This window comes from Hyla sarda, unplaced genomic scaffold, assembly GCF_029499605.1.
Source record: "Hyla sarda isolate aHylSar1 unplaced genomic scaffold, aHylSar1.hap1 scaffold_809, whole genome shotgun sequence".
NCBI lineage: Eukaryota > Metazoa > Chordata > Amphibia > Anura > Hylidae > Hyla > Hyla sarda.
Genome location: NW_026610835.1, coordinates 144048 through 159592, shown reverse-complemented (window position 1 = coordinate 159592; position 15545 = coordinate 144048). Strand labels below are relative to the sequence as shown.

Below are 15545 nucleotides of genomic sequence, written 5' to 3'. Positions count from 1 at the left end.
TGCACAATAGCATAGCCTAACCCTCTGTACTTTGGTCTATATTGATGCGGGACATAGACAGCCAGCTGATGACCAATCCATTAGTGCAATGGATGGCTGGAAGCATTTGTCTTTGCCTTTGCAATACCACAGAAGCAATGCATGGTCAATGTACAGCAATGACACACCTGTGTGAACAGCCAGGAGACCCCCCCCCCATGTTATGTTACATAGTTACATAGTTAGTACGGTCGAAAAAAGACATATGTCCATCACGTTCAACCAGGGAATTAAGGGGTAGGGGTGTGGCGCGATATTGGGGAAGGGATGAGATTTTATATTTCTTCATAAGCATTAATCTTATTTTGTCAATTAGGAACATTCAGCACCCACCCGCTATCAAGGCAGCTGCCTATCATGTCATGCCCTACCTGCACAGGTGTGCTGGCTACTCAAATGATCCAATTAAGGAGGCCATTTAGTCAGCAGCAGCAGAAGTCCTGTGCCTGGACGCTCCAACAGGGGCCAGACACAAGCAGAAGCAGAAGCAGCAGAAGCAGCAGCAGCACCACCTTTTGTTTTTTGGCTGCAGCAGCAGCAAGGCCCACAGGGCTGGCTAGCTGGCTAGCCAGCAAGCAGGTAGCAATGAAAGTAGGAATCTTTCTTTTTAACCCTGTAAGGGGGTGGTGCACTGTACCCGAAGATACTGCCATATCGGGTCAATGCATAGGGCGACGGAAGCAAGCTTCGAAATCGGCCCCCGTTCTCAAAAATCCATTTAATATATGGTCCCCAGATAGGGGACGTATCAGATATTAAACTGATAAGAACAGATACTACACTTGATCTTAGCCAAAAGGCCGAGAAGCGATAACCGTGAAAGGGGCGGGCCCAACAAGGTCCCCTTCATGGGCACTATCACTGCTTGCTGTCAGGGAGGCTGCCAGACAATTTTCCATGCACACTCTGGGCTGGGGGGCAGTCAACCACCAGTACACACAGCAGAACCTAAACCCATACCATTATTGCTAAGCAGCAAGACAGGGGCCCATTGCACTCCCACGGGGCCTTTTTAAATGCAATCCATAACCCGGATTTGCCAGGAACCCTTCTTACTCCTCCTACTTGCATGTGACACTGGGCTTAGGATCTGCATAGGAAACACACACACAAGCACACACCTACCTTTGTTGCCTGCAGATGCCTCCTTGGCTGTCCCCAAACGGTATCAAACCAACACCCACGGGAAGCTGTAAGCATAGAGGACATGCCTGCACCCCATTGGACTTACCTGTGTGGGTTAAATCCGGGTTATTTGACAACCTATGGCGGTGATGGTTCTGCTCAGGCAGAGCAGTGCTGATGCTCCTCATAAAGCTGTCGCTGCTGTGAAGGTTCTAGGTGACATCACAAATCCCTTTGGTTACATACACAACAAAGCTGGGTTGTTGTTGTTTACACTCTGCAAGGCCTGTGGAAGTGAGTGACATCATAGCACTGTAGTTCTGAGGGTTCAAGATGGATGCAACAATCTCCTGTTGCTTCTATGAAGGCCGTAATAGACGACATCACCAAACAGCTCCATAGTCACATACACAGCAAAGGAGAGATGTTGTTTACACCTAGTGATGTCAGTGGTATTGAGTGACATCACAGCACAGTGCTAAGGCTCCTGGGCCTGGACACAGCAGCGGCTGCAATATCTCAACGGAGAATACGTTTATATCTATGTGTGTGTGTGCGCATATATATATATATATATATATATATATATATATATATATATATATATATTTCTCCGCCGAAATCACTTTTAAACCCATTTCCACCTTTTTTTCCCTTCTCTTCCTCTTACTTTTTTTTCACGTTTTTTTACGTTTTTCTCCTTTTCGCCTCTTTTCTGGGCGTATTATTCTTCTTTTTCTTCTTTTTTTTCGTCTAATGCATACCCCATCAGTGCAGCAATGCTTATTCAATACCGCCAGCAGATGGAGACACTGGGGGATAATTTTCTAAGGATTTATACTGATTTTTCCTGTCTGAATTTGTCGCACAGAAAGTTGCAGGCCAAATATGTGTGACATTTCTGCGACTTTAGCTTCTAGAGCATTTTTACAACATTATACATAGGTGCTGAATACATAAAAAGCGACTGTTCAGCGACAGACAAGTCGCATCGGCTGAAAGTAGGCCAGAATGTCAGTCCATGTTGGAGCAGGTTTAGATACAGTCTAAAGCATAGATCTCAAAGTCTGTGCACAGAATTTAGCAAGGGCCTCGCACCTTCTGATGCATCAGGTAGGTGCACAATAGCATAGCCTAACCCTCTGTACTTTGGTCTATATTGATGCGGGACATAGACAGCCAGCTGATGACCAATCCATTAGTGCAATGGATGGCTGGAAGCATTTGTCTTTGCCTTTGCAATACCACAGAAGCAATGCATGGTCAATGTACAGCAATGACACACCTGTGTGAACAGCCAGGAGACCCCCCCCCCATGTTATGTTACATAGTTACATAGTTAGTACGGTCGAAAAAAGACATATGTCCATCACGTTCAACCAGGGAATTAAGGGGTAGGGGTGTGGCGCGATATTGGGGAAGGGATGAGATTTTATATTTCTTCATAAGCATTAATCTTATTTTGTCAATTAGGAACATTCAGCACCCACCCGCTATCAAGGCAGCTGCCTATCATGTCATGCCCTACCTGCACAGGTGTGCTGGCTACTCAAATGATCCAATTAAGGAGGCCATTTAGTCAGCAGCAGCAGAAGTCCTGTGCCTGGACGCTCCAACAGGGGCCAGACACAAGCAGAAGCAGAAGCAGCAGAAGCAGCAGCAGCACCACCTTTTGTTTTTTGGCTGCAGCAGCAGCAAGGCCCACAGGGCTGGCTAGCTGGCTAGCCAGCAAGCAGGTAGCAATGAAAGTAGGAATCTTTCTTTTTAACCCTGTAAGGGGGTGGTGCACTGTACCCGAAGATACTGCCATATCGGGTCAATGCATAGGGCGACGGAAGCAAGCTTCGAAATCGGCCCCCGTTCTCAAAAATCCATTTAATATATGGTCCCCAGATAGGGGACGTATCAGATATTAAACTGATAAGAACAGATACTACACTTGATCTTAGCCAAAAGGCCGAGAAGCGATAACCGTGAAAGGGGCGGGCCCAACAAGGTCCCCTTCATGGGCACTATCACTGCTTGCTGTCAGGGAGGCTGCCAGACAATTTTCCATGCACACTCTGGGCTGGGGGGCAGTCAACCACCAGTACACACAGCAGAACCTAAACCCATACCATTATTGCTAAGCAGCAAGACAGGGGCCCATTGCACTCCCACGGGGCCTTTTTAAATGCAATCCATAACCCGGATTTGCCAGGAACCCTTCTTACTCCTCCTACTTGCATGTGACACTGGGCTTAGGATCTGCATAGGAAACACACACACAAGCACACACCTACCTTTGTTGCCTGCAGATGCCTCCTTGGCTGTCCCCAAACGGTATCAAACCAACACCCACGGGAAGCTGTAAGCATAGAGGACATGCCTGCACCCCATTGGACTTACCTGTGTGGGTTAAATCCGGGTTATTTGACAACCTATGGCGGTGATGGTTCTGCTCAGGCAGAGCAGTGCTGATGCTCCTCATAAAGCTGTCGCTGCTGTGAAGGTTCTAGGTGACATCACAAATCCCTTTGGTTACATACACAACAAAGCTGGGTTGTTGTTGTTTACACTCTGCAAGGCCTGTGGAAGTGAGTGACATCATAGCACTGTAGTTCTGAGGGTTCAAGATGGATGCAACAATCTCCTGTTGCTTCTATGAAGGCCGTAATAGACGACATCACCAAACAGCTCCATAGTCACATACACAGCAAAGGAGAGATGTTGTTTACACCTAGTGATGTCAGTGGTATTGAGTGACATCACAGCACAGTGCTAAGGCTCCTGGGCCTGGACACAGCAGCGGCTGCAATATCTCAACGGAGAATACGTTTATATCTATGTGTGTGTGTGCGCATATATATATATATATATATATATATATATATATATATATATATATTTCTCCGCCGAAATCACTTTTAAACCCATTTCCACCTTTTTTTCCCTTCTCTTCCTCTTACTTTTTTTTCACGTTTTTTTACGTTTTTCTCCTTTTCGCCTCTTTTCTGGGCGTATTATTCTTCTTTTTCTTCTTTTTTTTCGTCTAATGCATACCCCATCAGTGCAGCAATGCTTATTCAATACCGCCAGCAGATGGAGACACTGGGGGATAATTTTCTAAGGATTTATACTGATTTTTCCTGTCTGAATTTGTCGCACAGAAAGTTGCAGGCCAAATATGTGTGACATTTCTGCGACTTTAGCTTCTAGAGCATTTTTACAACATTATACATAGGTGCTGAATACATAAAAAGCGACTGTTCAGCGACAGACAAGTCGCATCGGCTGAAAGTAGGCCAGAATGTCAGTCCATGTTGGAGCAGGTTTAGATACAGTCTAAAGCATAGATCTCAAAGTCTGTGCACAGAATTTAGCAAGGGCCTCGCACCTTCTGATGCATCAGGTAGGTGCACAATAGCATAGCCTAACCCTCTGTACTTTGGTCTATATTGATGCGGGACATAGACAGCCAGCTGATGACCAATCCATTAGTGCAATGGATGGCTGGAAGCATTTGTCTTTGCCTTTGCAATACCACAGAAGCAATGCATGGTCAATGTACAGCAATTACACACCTGTGTGAACAGCCAGGAGACCCCCCCCCCATGTTATGTTACATAGTTACATAGTTAGTACGGTCGAAAAAAGACATATGTCCATCACGTTCAACCAGGGAATTAAGGGGTAGGGGTGTGGCGCGATATTGGGGAAGGGATGAGATTTTATATTTCTTCATAAGCATTAATCTTATTTTGTCAATTAGGAACATTCAGCACCCACCCGCTATCAAGGCAGCTGCCTATCATGTCATGCCCTACCTGCACAGGTGTGCTGGCTACTCAAATGATCCAATTAAGGAGGCCATTTAGTCAGCAGCAGCAGAAGTCCTGTGCCTGGACGCTCCAACAGGGGCCAGACACAAGCAGAAGCAGAAGCAGCAGAAGCAGCAGCAGCACCACCTTTTGTTTTTTGGCTGCAGCAGCAGCAAGGCCCACAGGGCTGGCTAGCTGGCTAGCCAGCAAGCAGGTAGCAATGAAAGTAGGAATCTTTCTTTTTAACCCTGTAAGGGGGTGGTGCACTGTACCCGAAGATACTGCCATATCGGGTCAATGCATAGGGCGACGGAAGCAAGCTTCGAAATCGGCCCCCGTTCTCAAAAATCCATTTAATATATGGTCCCCAGATAGGGGACGTATCAGATATTAAACTGATAAGAACAGATACTACACTTGATCTTAGCCAAAAGGCCGAGAAGCGATAACCGTGAAAGGGGCGGGCCCAACAAGGTCCCCTTCATGGGCACTATCACTGCTTGCTGTCAGGGAGGCTGCCAGACAATTTTCCATGCACACTCTGGGCTGGGGGGCAGTCAACCACCAGTACACACAGCAGAACCTAAACCCATACCATTATTGCTAAGCAGCAAGACAGGGGCCCATTGCACTCCCACGGGGCCTTTTTAAATGCAATCCATAACCCGGATTTGCCAGGAACCCTTCTTACTCCTCCTACTTGCATGTGACACTGGGCTTAGGATCTGCATAGGAAACACACACACAAGCACACACCTACCTTTGTTGCCTGCAGATGCCTCCTTGGCTGTCCCCAAACGGTATCAAACCAACACCCACGGGAAGCTGTAAGCATAGAGGACATGCCTGCACCCCATTGGACTTACCTGTGTGGGTTAAATCCGGGTTATTTGACAACCTATGGCGGTGATGGTTCTGCTCAGGCAGAGCAGTGCTGATGCTCCTCATAAAGCTGTCGCTGCTGTGAAGGTTCTAGGTGACATCACAAATCCCTTTGGTTACATACACAACAAAGCTGGGTTGTTGTTGTTTACACTCTGCAAGGCCTGTGGAAGTGAGTGACATCATAGCACTGTAGTTCTGAGGGTTCAAGATGGATGCAACAATCTCCTGTTGCTTCTATGAAGGCCGTAATAGACGACATCACCAAACAGCTCCATAGTCACATACACAGCAAAGGAGAGATGTTGTTTACACCTAGTGATGTCAGTGGTATTGAGTGACATCACAGCACAGTGCTAAGGCTCCTGGGCCTGGACACAGCAGCGGCTGCAATATCTCAACGGAGAATACGTTTATATCTATGTGTGTGTGTGCGCATATATATATATATATATATATATATATATATATATTTCTCCGCCGAAATCACTTTTAAACCCATTTCCACCTTTTTTTCCCTTCTCTTCCTCTTACTTTTTTTTCACGTTTTTTTACGTTTTTCTCCTTTTCGCCTCTTTTCTGGGCGTATTATTCTTCTTTTTCTTCTTTTTTTTCGTCTAATGCATACCCCATCAGTGCAGCAATGCTTATTCAATACCGCCAGCAGATGGAGACACTGGGGGATAATTTTCTAAGGATTTATACTGATTTTTCCTGTCTGAATTTGTCGCACAGAAAGTTGCAGGCCAAATATGTGTGACATTTCTGCGACTTTAGCTTCTAGAGCATTTTTACAACATTATACATAGGTGCTGAATACATAAAAAGCGACTGTTCAGCGACAGACAAGTCGCATCGGCTGAAAGTAGGCCAGAATGTCAGTCCATGTTGGAGCAGGTTTAGATACAGTCTAAAGCATAGATCTCAAAGTCTGTGCACAGAATTTAGCAAGGGCCTCGCACCTTCTGATGCATCAGGTAGGTGCACAATAGCATAGCCTAACCCTCTGTACTTTGGTCTATATTGATGCGGGACATAGACAGCCAGCTGATGACCAATCCATTAGTGCAATGGATGGCTGGAAGCATTTGTCTTTGCCTTTGCAATACCACAGAAGCAATGCATGGTCAATGTACAGCAATGACACACCTGTGTGAACAGCCAGGAGACCCCCCCCCCCATGTTATGTTACATAGTTACATAGTTAGTACGGTCGAAAAAAGACATATGTCCATCACGTTCAACCAGGGAATTAAGGGGTAGGGGTGTGGCGCGATATTGGGGAAGGGATGAGATTTTATATTTCTTCATAAGCATTAATCTTATTTTGTCAATTAGGAACATTCAGCACCCACCCGCTATCAAGGCAGCTGCCTATCATGTCATGCCCTACCTGCACAGGTGTGCTGGCTACTCAAATGATCCAATTAAGGAGGCCATTTAGTCAGCAGCAGCAGAAGTCCTGTGCCTGGACGCTCCAACAGGGGCCAGACACAAGCAGAAGCAGAAGCAGCAGAAGCAGCAGCAGCACCACCTTTTGTTTTTTGGCTGCAGCAGCAGCAAGGCCCACAGGGCTGGCTAGCCGGCTAGCCAGCAAGCAGGTAGCAATGAAAGTAGGAATCTTTCTTTTTAACCCTGTAAGGGGGTGGTGCACTGTACCCGAAGATACTGCCATATCGGGTCAATGCATAGGGCGACGGAAGCAAGCTTCGAAATCGGCCCCCGTTCTCAAAAATCCATTTAATATATGGTCCCCAGATAGGGGACGTATCAGATATTAAACTGATAAGAACAGATACTACACTTGATCTTAGCCAAAAGGCCGAGAAGCGATAACCGTGAAAGGGGCGGGCCCAACAAGGTCCCCTTCATGGGCACTATCACTGCTTGCTGTCAGGGAGGCTGCCAGACAATTTTCCATGCACACTCTGGGCTGGGGGGCAGTCAACCACCAGTACACACAGCAGAACCTAAACCCATACCATTATTGCTAAGCAGCAAGACAGGGGCCCATTGCACTCCCACGGGGCCTTTTTAAATGCAATCCATAACCCGGATTTGCCAGGAACCCTTCTTACTCCTCCTACTTGCATGTGACACTGGGCTTAGGATCTGCATAGGAAACACACACACAAGCACACACCTACCTTTGTTGCCTGCAGATGCCTCCTTGGCTGTCCCCAAACGGTATCAAACCAACACCCACGGGAAGCTGTAAGCATAGAGGACATGCCTGCACCCCATTGGACTTACCTGTGTGGGTTAAATCCGGGTTATTTGACAACCTATGGCGGTGATGGTTCTGCTCAGGCAGAGCAGTGCTGATGCTCCTCATAAAGCTGTCGCTGCTGTGAAGGTTCTAGGTGACATCACAAATCCCTTTGGTTACATACACAACAAAGCTGGGTTGTTGTTGTTTACACTCTGCAAGGCCTGTGGAAGTGAGTGACATCATAGCACTGTAGTTCTGAGGGTTCAAGATGGATGCAACAATCTCCTGTTGCTTCTATGAAGGCCGTAATAGACGACATCACCAAACAGCTCCATAGTCACATACACAGCAAAGGAGAGATGTTGTTTACACCTAGTGATGTCAGTGGTATTGAGTGACATCACAGCACAGTGCTAAGGCTCCTGGGCCTGGACACAGCAGCGGCTGCAATATCTCAACGGAGAATACGTTTATATCTATGTGTGTGTGTGCGCATATATATATATATATATATATATATATATATATATATATATATATATATTTCTCCGCCGAAATCACTTTTAAACCCATTTCCACCTTTTTTTCCTTTCTCTTCCTCTTACTTTTTTTTCACGTTTTTTTACGTTTTTCTCCTTTTCGCCTCTTTTCTGGGCGTATTATTCTTCTTTTTCTTCTTTTTTTTCGTCTAATGCATACCCCATCAGTGCAGCAATGCTTATTCAATACCGCCAGCAGATGGAGACACTGGGGGATAATTTTCTAAGGATTTATACTGATTTTTCCTGTCTGAATTTGTCGCACAGAAAGTTGCAGGCCAAATATGTGTGACATTTCTGCGACTTTAGCTTCTAGAGCATTTTTACAACATTATACATAGGTGCTGAATACATAAAAAGCGACTGTTCAGCGACAGACAAGTCGCATCGGCTGAAAGTAGGCCAGAATGTCAGTCCATGTTGGAGCAGGTTTAGATACAGTCTAAAGCATAGATCTCAAAGTCTGTGCACAGAATTTAGCAAGGGCCTCGCACCTTCTGATGCATCAGGTAGGTGCACAATAGCATAGCCTAACCCTCTGTACTTTGGTCTATATTGATGCGGGACATAGACAGCCAGCTGATGACCAATCCATTAGTGCAATGGATGGCTGGAAGCATTTGTCTTTGCCTTTGCAATACCACAGAAGCAATGCATGGTCAATGTACAGCAATGACACACCTGTGTGAACAGCCAGGAGACCCCCCCCCCCCATGTTATGTTACATAGTTACATAGTTAGTACGGTCGAAAAAAGACATATGTCCATCACGTTCAACCAGGGAATTAAGGGGTAGGGGTGTGGCGCGATATTGGGGAAGGGATGAGATTTTATATTTCTTCATAAGCATTAATCTTATTTTGTCAATTAGGAACATTCAGCACCCACCCGCTATCAAGGCAGCTGCCTATCATGTCATGCCCTACCTGCACAGGTGTGCTGGCTACTCAAATGATCCAATTAAGGAGGCCATTTAGTCAGCAGCAGCAGAAGTCCTGTGCCTGGACGCTCCAACAGGGGCCAGACACAAGCAGAAGCAGAAGCAGCAGAAGCAGCAGCAGCACCACCTTTTGTTTTTTGGCTGCAGCAGCAGCAAGGCCCACAGGGCTGGCTAGCTGGCTAGCCAGCAAGCAGGTAGCAATGAAAGTAGGAATCTTTCTTTTTAACCCTGTAAGGGGGTGGTGCACTGTACCCGAAGATACTGCCATATCGGGTCAATGCATAGGGCGACGGAAGCAAGCTTCGAAATCGGCCCCCGTTCTCAAAAATCCATTTAATATATGGTCCCCAGATAGGGGACGTATCAGATATTAAACTGATAAGAACAGATACTACACTTGATCTTAGCCAAAAGGCCGAGAAGCGATAACCGTGAAAGGGGCGGGCCCAACAAGGTCCCCTTCATGGGCACTATCACTGCTTGCTGTCAGGGAGGCTGCCAGACAATTTTCCATGCACACTCTGGGCTGGGGGGCAGTCAACCACCAGTACACACAGCAGAACCTAAACCCATACCATTATTGCTAAGCAGCAAGACAGGGGCCCATTGCACTCCCACGGGGCCTTTTTAAATGCAATCCATAACCCGGATTTGCCAGGAACCCTTCTTACTCCTCCTACTTGCATGTGACACTGGGCTTAGGATCTGCATAGGAAACACACACACAAGCACACACCTACCTTTGTTGCCTGCAGATGCCTCCTTGGCTGTCCCCAAACGGTATCAAACCAACACCCACGGGAAGCTGTAAGCATAGAGGACATGCCTGCACCCCATTGGACTTACCTGTGTGGGTTAAATCCGGGTTATTTGACAACCTATGGCGGTGATGGTTCTGCTCAGGCAGAGCAGTGCTGATGCTCCTCATAAAGCTGTCGCTGCTGTGAAGGTTCTAGGTGACATCACAAATCCCTTTGGTTACATACACAACAAAGCTGGGTTGTTGTTGTTTACACTCTGCAAGGCCTGTGGAAGTGAGTGACATCATAGCACTGTAGTTCTGAGGGTTCAAGATGGATGCAACAATCTCCTGTTGCTTCTATGAAGGCCGTAATAGACGACATCACCAAACAGCTCCATAGTCACATACACAGCAAAGGAGAGATGTTGTTTACACCTAGTGATGTCAGTGGTATTGAGTGACATCACAGCACAGTGCTAAGGCTCCTGGGCCTGGACACAGCAGCGGCTGCAATATCTCAACGGAGAATACGTTTATATCTATGTGTGTGTGTGCGCATATATATATATATATATATATATATATATATATATATATATATATTTCTCCGCCGAAATCACTTTTAAACCCATTTCCACCTTTTTTTCCCTTCTCTTCCTCTTACTTTTTTTTCACGTTTTTTTACGTTTTTCTCCTTTTCGCCTCTTTTCTGGGCGTATTATTCTTCTTTTTCTTCTTTTTTTTCGTCTAATGCATACCCCATCAGTGCAGCAATGCTTATTCAATACCGCCAGCAGATGGAGACACTGGGGGATAATTTTCTAAGGATTTATACTGATTTTTCCTGTCTGAATTTGTCGCACAGAAAGTTGCAGGCCAAATATGTGTGACATTTCTGCGACTTTAGCTTCTAGAGCATTTTTACAACATTATACATAGGTGCTGAATACATAAAAAGCGACTGTTCAGCGACAGACAAGTCGCATCGGCTGAAAGTAGGCCAGAATGTCAGTCCATGTTGGAGCAGGTTTAGATACAGTCTAAAGCATAGATCTCAAAGTCTGTGCACAGAATTTAGCAAGGGCCTCGCACCTTCTGATGCATCAGGTAGGTGCACAATAGCATAGCCTAACCCTCTGTACTTTGGTCTATATTGATGCGGGACATAGACAGCCAGCTGATGACCAATCCATTAGTGCAATGGATGGCTGGAAGCATTTGTCTTTGCCTTTGCAATACCACAGAAGCAATGCATGGTCAATGTACAGCAATGACACACCTGTGTGAACAGCCAGGAGACCCCCCCCCCCCATGTTATGTTACATAGTTACATAGTTAGTACGGTCGAAAAAAGACATATGTCCATCATGTTCAACCAGGGAATTAAGGGGTAGGGGTGTGGCGCGATATTGGGGAAGGGATGAGATTTTATATTTCTTCATAAGCATTAATCTTATTTTGTCAATTAGGAACATTCAGCACCCACCCGCTATCAAGGCAGCTGCCTATCATGTCATGCCCTACCTGCACAGGTGTGCTGGCTACTCAAATGATCCAATTAAGGAGGCCATTTAGTCAGCAGCAGCAGAAGTCCTGTGCCTGGACGCTCCAACAGGGGCCAGACACAAGCAGAAGCAGAAGCAGCAGAAGCAGCAGCAGCACCACCTTTTGTTTTTTGGCTGCAGCAGCAGCAAGGCCCACAGGGCTGGCTAGCTGGCTAGCCAGCAAGCAGGTAGCAATGAAAGTAGGAATCTTTCTTTTTAACCCTGTAAGGGGGTGGTGCACTGTACCCGAAGATACTGCCATATCAGGTCAATGCATAGGGCGACGGAAGCAAGCTTCGAAATCGGCCCCCGTTCTCAAAAATCCATTTAATATATGGTCCCCAGATAGGGGACGTATCAGATATTAAACTGATAAGAACAGATACTACACTTGATCTTAGCCAAAAGGCCGAGAAGCGATAACCGTGAAAGGGGCGGGCCCAACAAGGTCCCCTTCATGGGCACTATCACTGCTTGCTGTCAGGGAGGCTGCCAGACAATTTTCCATGCACACTCTGGGCTGGGGGGCAGTCAACCACCAGTACACACAGCAGAACCTAAACCCATACCATTATTGCTAAGCAGCAAGACAGGGGCCCATTGCACTCCCACGGGGCCTTTTTAAATGCAATCCATAACCCGGATTTGCCAGGAACCCTTCTTACTCCTCCTACTTGCATGTGACACTGGGCTTAGGATCTGCATAGGAAACACACACACAAGCACACACCTACCTTTGTTGCCTGCAGATGCCTCCTTGGCTGTCCCCAAACGGTATCAAACCAACACCCACGGGAAGCTGTAAGCATAGAGGACATGCCTGCACCCCATTGGACTTACCTGTGTGGGTTAAATCCGGGTTATTTGACAACCTATGGCGGTGATGGTTCTGCTCAGGCAGAGCAGTGCTGATGCTCCTCATAAAGCTGTCGCTGCTGTGAAGGTTCTAGGTGACATCACAAATCCCTTTGGTTACATACACAACAAAGCTGGGTTGTTGTTGTTTACACTCTGCAAGGCCTGTGGAAGTGAGTGACATCATAGCACTGTAGTTCTGAGGGTTCAAGATGGATGCAACAATCTCCTGTTGCTTCTATGAAGGCCGTAATAGACGACATCACCAAACAGCTCCATAGTCACATACACAGCAAAGGAGAGATGTTGTTTACACCTAGTGATGTCAGTGGTATTGAGTGACATCACAGCACAGTGCTAAGGCTCCTGGGCCTGGACACAGCAGCGGCTGCAATATCTCAACGGAGAATACGTTTATATCTATGTGTGTGTGTGCGCATATATATATATATATATATATATATATATATATATATTTCTCCGCCGAAATCACTTTTAAACCCATTTCCACCTTTTTTTCCCTTCTCTTCCTCTTACTTTTTTTTCACGTTTTTTTACGTTTTTCTCCTTTTCGCCTCTTTTCTGGGCGTATTATTCTTCTTTTTCTTCTTTTTTTTCGTCTAATGCATACCCCATCAGTGCAGCAATGCTTATTCAATACCGCCAGCAGATGGAGACACTGGGGGATAATTTTCTAAGGATTTATACTGATTTTTCCTGTCTGAATTTGTCGCACAGAAAGTTGCAGGCCAAATATGTGTGACATTTCTGCGACTTTAGCTTCTAGAGCATTTTTACAACATTATACATAGGTGCTGAATACATAAAAAGCGACTGTTCAGCGACAGACAAGTCGCATCGGCTGAAAGTAGGCCAGAATGTCAGTCCATGTTGGAGCAGGTTTAGATACAGTCTAAAGCATAGATCTCAAAGTCTGTGCACAGAATTTAGCAAGGGCCTCGCACCTTCTGATGCATCAGGTAGGTGCACAATAGCATAGCCTAACCCTCTGTACTTTGGTCTATATTGATGCGGGACATAGACAGCCAGCTGATGACCAATCCATTAGTGCAATGGATGGCTGGAAGCATTTGTCTTTGCCTTTGCAATACCACAGAAGCAATGCATGGTCAATGTACAGCAATGACACACCTGTGTGAACAGCCAGGAGACCCCCCCCCCATGTTATGTTACATAGTTACATAGTTAGTACGGTCGAAAAAAGACATATGTCCATCACGTTCAACCAGGGAATTAAGGGGTAGGGGTGTGGCGCGATATTGGGGAAGGGATGAGATTTTATATTTCTTCATAAGCATTAATCTTATTTTGTCAATTAGGAACATTCAGCACCCACCCGCTATCAAGGCAGCTGCCTATCATGTCATGCCCTACCTGCACAGGTGTGCTGGCTACTCAAATGATCCAATTAAGGAGGCCATTTAGTCAGCAGCAGCAGAAGTCCTGTGCCTGGACGCTCCAACAGGGGCCAGACACAAGCAGAAGCAGAAGCAGCAGAAGCAGCAGCAGCACCACCTTTTGTTTTTTGGCTGCAGCAGCAGCAAGGCCCACAGGGCTGGCTAGCTGGCTAGCCAGCAAGCAGGTAGCAATGAAAGTAGGAATCTTTCTTTTTAACCCTGTAAGGGGGTGGTGCACTGTACCCGAAGATACTGCCATATCGGGTCAATGCATAGGGCGACGGAAGCAAGCTTCGAAATCGGCCCCCGTTCTCAAAAATCCATTTAATATATGGTCCCCAGATAGGGGACGTATCAGATATTAAACTGATAAGAACAGATTTTTTTTTTTAAGTTAGCCCTCAGAACTCACTCAGAGTTCCAAGATCTTATTTGGAACTCAATTTTGTGTTCATCATCAGGTAACATGTTTTTATTTCTTTTCTTAAACACTAATGAAACAAAATAGAACATTTAAAAACAAAATAAGAAACAACATAAAATAGCAAAACCAAACATTACTTTCTAATTAAGCAAAACCAAATTAGAAGGTCATCCCCTTCCTCCATGCAAACACCATTAGAAAGTCTATCAGTCCTCGACTGATATTGCCATTTGCTATATCTTTCTTAACTTGAGACGCTAACCAGCCTGGAATTTTATACGTTTCAACAAAACGGTTCATGTCTGCCTTGAAAGAAAAATAGACTTTATCCCGAGCTTCTTCCTCCCGGTTCTTCAAGCCTATCTTTAGATCCATCATATCTTTGTCAAACGTTTTTCTTTCTGCTTCCGACAAATTTTCCAACAAACCACCAAGCACACCAAAATACTGCACTGGCACATACACTTCCTCCTCTCTCTTCTTCTTCTGCTCTGTAGGTCTTCTAGTTGGAACCTGCTCCACTTCTGGTTCTTTCACTTCAGCTGGTTCCTCTCTGCTTCTTTTTACAGCTTCCTTTTTCTCTGAATTTTTCTCGGACTTTTTCTTAGGACACGAGCCAAGCAGATGGCCCTCCTCACCACACAGATGGCATTTCCTTTTCTTTTGACAATTTTCCACGTCGTGACCCTCCTCTTGACACTTGAAACACCACAAAAACGTGCAATCCTCCTTTCTGTGACCGTACTGTTTACATTTGCGGCAAAAATCTTGCATGCCAGAAAAATACAGATCCCCGTTCACAGAACCAATTTTAAACCGTCCTGGGGGGATCACTAACTTGCCATCTGCCATTTTAAATTTCACATGGAACCTCCACTTGGTGGTCCATAGTCCATATTGATTAAATACCTTGCCTTTAGGCAGAACACTGTCACAGAATCGAGACAAAAAGGTAACGATATCCTCCTCCGAAGTATATGGGCTATACATCCTTATAGTCACCAATCGTTCTCTACGTGGGAAAT

General features: G+C 45.7%; 7 non-coding genes across 7 annotated transcripts; all 7 read right to left on the bottom strand.

The window, feature by feature from the left end:
* Positions 1-660: 660 nt before the first annotated feature.
* On the bottom strand, positions 661-851 carry LOC130347117 (U2 spliceosomal RNA). The gene has a single exon (XR_008885119.1). It is a non-coding gene; the product is annotated as a U2 spliceosomal RNA (small nuclear RNA).
* Positions 852-2942: 2091 nt separating this feature from the next.
* Positions 2943-3133, bottom strand: LOC130347116 (U2 spliceosomal RNA). Its single transcript, XR_008885118.1, has one exon. It is a non-coding gene; the product is annotated as a U2 spliceosomal RNA (small nuclear RNA).
* A 2087-nt stretch (positions 3134-5220) lies between these two features.
* On the bottom strand, positions 5221-5411 carry LOC130347114 (U2 spliceosomal RNA). Its single transcript, XR_008885116.1, has one exon. It is a non-coding gene; the product is annotated as a U2 spliceosomal RNA (small nuclear RNA).
* Positions 5412-7489: 2078 nt separating this feature from the next.
* LOC130347113 (U2 spliceosomal RNA) lies at positions 7490-7680 on the bottom strand. Its single transcript, XR_008885115.1, has one exon. It is a non-coding gene; the product is annotated as a U2 spliceosomal RNA (small nuclear RNA).
* Positions 7681-9773: 2093 nt separating this feature from the next.
* Positions 9774-9964, bottom strand: LOC130347112 (U2 spliceosomal RNA). The gene has a single exon (XR_008885114.1). It is a non-coding gene; the product is annotated as a U2 spliceosomal RNA (small nuclear RNA).
* Positions 9965-12053: 2089 nt separating this feature from the next.
* On the bottom strand, positions 12054-12244 carry LOC130347118 (U2 spliceosomal RNA). Its single transcript, XR_008885120.1, has one exon. It is a non-coding gene; the product is annotated as a U2 spliceosomal RNA (small nuclear RNA).
* A 2079-nt stretch (positions 12245-14323) lies between these two features.
* On the bottom strand, positions 14324-14516 carry LOC130347060 (U2 spliceosomal RNA). The gene has a single exon (XR_008885071.1). It is a non-coding gene; the product is annotated as a U2 spliceosomal RNA (small nuclear RNA).
* Positions 14517-15545: the final 1029 nt, after the last annotated feature.